A 6,692-nucleotide genomic window follows, 5' to 3' on the forward strand; every position below is an offset into this window, starting at 1 on the left:
TTATGTGGAGGTCAAGGGTATTCACCTCTAGCCTTCTCAATTATAGTTTTTTAGTCTAGATTCATTTTAGGTGAGTAATCCTTTCAACCTAGAATCATTTATGTGAGAAATCCTTTCGCATTCATACATTCATAATAAGCAATTCATATGGGAAGTATCTCTTCCACCACACTAACATCAATTACCAATAATTCATATCATAAGCTGTAATCTCAAAGCACTACATCTCATGATCATCATCTATGCTTTATTCTCAATCAATTTACATCATAATTCATCAATCCTATAAGGACAAGCCTAAATCCATAAAGTTTCTCTTCATGGCATCAACCTAATTATATCAACTTTTAGGTTAGAATCATGGAATCGGCATGGGTATATGTAATTTTATCAATGGAATGATAAACAATCATAATCCACTCAATTAGATCAACATTCATCATAACCCACGGCATTGGAAGAACCCCTAACTAGAATTGTGAAATTCTTCTTCAAATTGGGGGAATTCTAGGGGACTCCATGGGAGGAAGGATCCTATGGATGAAAATCCATCATACCTTAATCACAAAGCCCTCACAAGCTTGAAGATTGGAGACTTGACTTGACCTTAGCATCAATTTCTTCCTTCTTCTTCCAACTTCTAGAGAGAGAATATTTGAGAAGAGTTTTGGGTTTTCTATCAGGATTTGAGAGAATGACTTGAATATAGGATTTTGAGGGTTAAAAATACTTATATAGGTGTCCTAGTCTTGGGTAAAATGATACCACTTCAATTTAATTAAAACCGGAAAAGACTCATAAGCCCCTAAAAGTAACCGCCATTCACGACCAACGGACCGTCAATCGACCCATAGTCTGTCCTGGTCGATCGTCACTAAATTTAGAGAGTTTAGAACTTTTGGGCCTAAATCACGGACCGTGGTCTGACATACTGTCCGTAGGTCAGGTGGTGGTCCTGGTCTGTTTGAATCCCTGAGGTGCCCAACCGCGGACCTACCTACGATCCGTGGTTGGCAACCATCGGTTGGCACCTGTACCTTTCCAAAAATCTGCTATTTTGCCTTGTTCGAATCTGGGGTGTTACATTATCTCTCCTTTGGGATCATTCGTCCTCGAATGAGATTCTATGCACATTTCTAAACGAAAAGACTCAAGAATAGCAGTCCACCATGCATGCAACTCATCAAAATGCGCACAATCAAGGAGGAAACATCAACTCCTAGCTAAACATACCCAATACACCATAAGGGAGTAGGAACTACATCTAACAAACCAAAACACATGAAAATTTCAGATTTCTTTCATTCAAGGGGGAACTACCATCTCCAAACTAAAAGCATGCTCAACACAATCTCATGCAGCCTATATGCAATCAATACTCAAACCACATGCTCAAGGAGGAAATCTCCACTCCAAGTTAAGGCATATTCAACAATTCATCTCATGAAATCTATAAGCAACTCATACTCAATGCACAACAACATGAGGAAAATAAATTGCATAAGTCATTTCTTTCAAAACTTAAGCCTTTTCATGGACATGCATATAAGGAAATCATGGGAACTCATAAAACACACATGACTTCAAATCATAGAACAAACCAAGAGGTAGTTCATTACCTCAAGCTAGAGTAGCAGTAGAAGGAAAAACATGAGCTTATCGGGACTTCATATCGGCCTCAACCTCCCAAGTAGCACCCTCAATTAGTTGATTCCTCCACAAAACCTTCACGGAAGCTATTTTCGTGTTTCTCAATTTGTTAACTTGTTGGTAAAAAATCTCAACTAAAACTTCCTCATATGAAAGGTTCTCATCAACTCCCAACCCTTCTAGGTAAACTATGGATGTCGGATCTCCAACACACTTTTTAAGCATAGAGACATGGAAAACGGGATGCACGGTTGCCAACTCATTTGGTAAATCTAACTCATAAGCAACGTTATCCACATGCCTCAAAATCTTATATGGACCTACATATTGGGAACTAAGCTTACCTTTCTTTCCAAACCTCATGACACCCTTTCATGGGTGAGATTTTCAAGTAAACCCAATCGTTAACTTCAAACTCTAGATACCTTATCCTCACATTGGCATAAAAATTTTGCCGACTTCAAGCCATTTTCAACCTCTCTCTAATGAGTCGAACTTTCTCAATGGATTCATGAACTAGCTCAGGACCTATTATGGAAACTTCACCCACCTCAAACCAGCCTATGGGAGATCTAAACCTCCTACCATACAAGGACTCAAATGGAGCCATACCGATACTTGATTGATAGCTATTATTACAGGGTAATTCAATCAAAGGCAAATGGTCATCCCTATTTCCCTTGAAGTCAACGCAAAACCTTCACATAACTTCTAACGTTTGTATAGTACGCTCCGCTTGCCCATCGGTTTGAGGATGAAAAGTTGTTCTAAGCTTAACCTTAGTGCCAAGACCTTTTTGTAATGACTTCCAAAACTGAGAAGTGAATTGGGTACCACGATCGGAAATAATGGACAAAGGCACTCCATGCAGTCTTACCATCTCTCTCAAATACAACTTTAGTCCTCCACTGAATAAGAAACCTTAACGGGAAGGAAATGAGCCAATTTCGTCATCCGATCTACTACCACCCAAATAGCGTAGTGTTGTCGCCGGGTGCGAGACAAACCAACAATAAAATCCATATTCATGTCTTCCCAATTCCAAGTAGGAATGCCAATATCTTGGGAGAAACCTCCCGATTTCTGATGCTCAACCTTTACTTGTTGGTAATTTATACATTTGTCCACAAATCCCGTAATATCCTTCTTTATCCCATTCCACCAATAGATCTCCCAAAAATCACGGTACATCTTGGTGGCTCCCGGGTGAATGGAATATCGAGAACTATGGGCTTCTGTCAAGATCTGTTCCCTCAAGTCATCAACATTTGGAATACATAACCGACCTTGATATCTAAGGACACCATCTCCCCCCTTGGGAGAAAGCCTCAACGGACTTTCTAAGTACTGCTTCTTTTAATTCTACCAAAGTTGGATCAAGACATTGCTTTGCTTTAACATCTGCCACGAAAGATGATTATGACCGTTTATAAACCATAACACCACCCTTGGCGAAGTCTACCAATTGAAAACCCAATCGAGCCAATCTATGAACATCCCGAGCTAACTCTTTTCTATGATCATCAACATGGGCAACACTACCCATTGATAGTCGACTAAGAGAATCTGCTACAATATTCGCCTTATCGGGGTGATAAAGAACACTCATATCATAGTCTTTCAACAATTCTAGCCACCTCCTTTGGAGAAGATTTAGATCTTTTTGGCTAAACACATATTATAAACTCTTATGGTCGGTGAAAACATCCACATGAACCCCATACAAATAATGCCTCCAAATATTTAAGGCAAATACCACCGCCGCTAATTCAAGGTCGTGGGCAGGATAGTTCTTCTCATGAACCTTAATTTGCCTTGAAGCATAGGAAATCACCTTTTTTTGGGTAAACACATATTGCAAACTTTTATGGTCGGTGAAAACATCTAGATGGACCCCATACAAATAATGCCTCCAAATATTTAAGGCAAATACCACCGCCGCTAATTCAAGGTCGTGGGCAGGATAGTTCTTCTCATGAACCTTAATTTGCCTTGAAGCATAGGAAATCACCTTACCATTTTGTATAAGCACACATCCCAACCCAACTCTAGAGGCGTCACAATATACCACAAAGCCATCCGTACCTTCCGGTAAAGTTAACACCGGAGCGAAAGTGAGTCTATCTTTCAACTCTTTGAAACTTTTCTCACAATCATCCGACCATATGAACTTGGCCTTCTTTTGTATCAAAGTCGTCAATGGAGAGGCAATTGAAGAGAAACCTTCAACAAACCTTCTATAATAACTGGCCAAACCCAAAAAGCTTCTAATATCTGAAGGAGTTAGAGGACTAGGCAACTCTTGACCGCATTCGTGTTCTTAGGATATACCTCAATACCCTTGCTTGACACAATATGACCAAGGGAAGCTACGGACATTAACCAAAATTCACATTTTCTAAACTTTGCAAAAAGTTATTGGTCCTTGATGGATTGAAATACGATCCTCAAATGATCAATATGCTCATTCTCACTTCTTGAATAGATCAAAATATCATTGATAAACACAATCACAAACATGTCAAGATACTGTCTAAATACTCTATTCATCAAGTCCATAAACACCGACGGAGCATTAGTCAAACCAAATGACATTACTAGAAACTCATAGTGTCCATATTGGGTTTTAAAAGCCGTATTTTGAATGTCATTGTCTTTCACTCTCAATTGGTGGTAACCCGATCGGAGATCAATCTTAGAGAAATAACTTTCCCCTTGAAGTCGGTAAAATAAATCATCTATCCCTGGGAGAGGATACTTGTTCTTAATGGTCACCTTGTTCAATTGTCGATAGTCAATACATATACAGAGTGAACCATCTTTTTTCCTAACAAACAAAACTTGAGAACCCCATAGAGAGATACTTGGTCGGATGAAACCCTTATCCAACAAATCTCTCAATTGTTCTTTCAACTCCTTAAGTTCTGCCAGAGCCATTCTATAAGGTGGAATAGAAATAGGTTGCATATCTGGGAGAAGGTCAATACCGAAGTCTATTTCACTTTCTGGAGAAATATCGGGTAGATCATCTGGGAACACTTTTGGAAACTCATTGACAACGGGGACCAACTCAAGACTAGAGGTTTCGGAATCCGTATCCCTCACCATAACTATATGATAAATGTAGAGATCATCTTTATAGCTTTAAGATAGAAAACAAACTGACCCTTAGGTATAGAATTTCCCCCTTTCCATTCTAGGATAGGCTCATTTGGAAATTGAAATTTGACTACACGGGTCCTACAATTAATAGAAGCATAACAAGAGTGCAATCAATCCATACCAAGGATAACATCAAAGTCTAACATATCACGCTCTACCAAGTCAACAAGAGTAACTATATGGCATAAGGAGACAGGACATCTTCTATAGACCATTTTAGCCCCTACAGAATCACCAATAGGAGTAGACACAGAAAAAGGTTCTATCACCACATCGGGGAGCACATCAAACCTCATGGCCACATAAGGTGTCACAAAGGACAAAGTGGCATCGGGATCAAGTAAAGCATACACATCTAATTGAATAACTTTTAACATACCGGTCACCACATCTGGGGAATTCTCCTAATCACATATAGTCTGGAGTGCATAGAATCGGTTTTGCTTAGGAGCATTTGCACCCGAACCATTTGGACCAAATGAAGGGTAGGGTTGATCCCTACGACGAGTATCTCCGTCATTCTTAGCAACCGAAGGACAATTCCTTATCTTGTGATCCGTCTTTCCACAACTAGATCAGGCATTGGAACCTGATATACACTTACCCTCATGGTTTCTTCCACACTTAGCGCAAGTAGGCATCAAGGACTTACTACGATATCCTTGAGGTTTAGGGTTGGACACCATTTCATCGTTAGAACTTGGAGGAGAATTAGAAGAACCTTTCCCAGAGAAATTTTTTCCGGAACCTTGAACGACCCCATCCACCGAACCTAAAATGTGAAAAGTTACCATCATTCATTCTTGCCCTTTTTACCTCTCAAGATCTTTCCTCAAGTTTTTACTCTTCCATTTGTTGGGCATGCACCATAAGATGAGAAATGTCGATGTCATGGACAAGCATAGCGATGCGGCATTCTTTGACTACCATGTCAGACACATCCGACACAAACTTACTCATCTTAGCCCTACGATCTGCCACAATAGAAGAAGCATATTTGGACAATTGAGTGAACCTCAAATCATATTCCCTTACACATATATTTCCTTGCTAGAGGTTAATGAACTCAAGCACCTTGGCCTCTATCATCTCAAGAGGGAAGAATCTATCAAGAAAAGCACTTTTGAACCTTTCCCAATCTATGGGACCCGCTTATTTCGGCCTTGCCTCCTTCCATTAATTGAACCAAATCTGAGCAACACCTTTGAGTTGATAAGCGGCCAATTCCGCCTTCTCTACTAGAGTCACTCCCATAATAGCAAGTATCTTATATACCTCATCAATAAACTCTTGAGGATCATCCTCAACTTTGGAGACATAAAATTCAGAGGGTTCATCCTTGTAAAGTCCCTCACTCTTGTCGCTGTCGTACCTACATTTTGGTTCATGGGGATTATGACCTCTCTATTGGCTTGAGCCGTCACGGCTTGAGCCAACACTTGGAAAGCCGACCTAAACTCCACATTTGTCACAATTTCAGCCAAAGGATCAGTCGGAGCTTGAAGAGGAGGTTGGGGAGGAACTTCTTGACCCACATTGTCTCCCACATTCCTTCTAGCATTAGCCCTTCTAGTAGTCATATCCTGAAATACATCAAGTAAGGATTAGGCAAAAGACTTAATGTCACGCCCCAAGCTACCCCCAAGACGCGGACACGGGACCTAGGACCACAAGTGATCCCAAGCTAACCCTGCTGGCATGATCATGAGCATACAAAAGATAATAATAACTGATACGGAAGCTAAATCATAAAGTAAGTCTGAAATGATGGGGAATACCCATATACTATATCTGAGATATATGAAAACTGATGAGTTTAATACAAAGAAAATATTAATCCATTACTAAGCTGAATCTAACTATGTCTGAAAATAGCCTCT

This window comes from Solanum tuberosum, unplaced genomic scaffold, assembly GCF_000226075.1.
Source record: "Solanum tuberosum cultivar DM 1-3 516 R44 unplaced genomic scaffold, SolTub_3.0 scf00061, whole genome shotgun sequence".
NCBI lineage: Eukaryota > Viridiplantae > Streptophyta > Magnoliopsida > Solanales > Solanaceae > Solanum > Solanum tuberosum.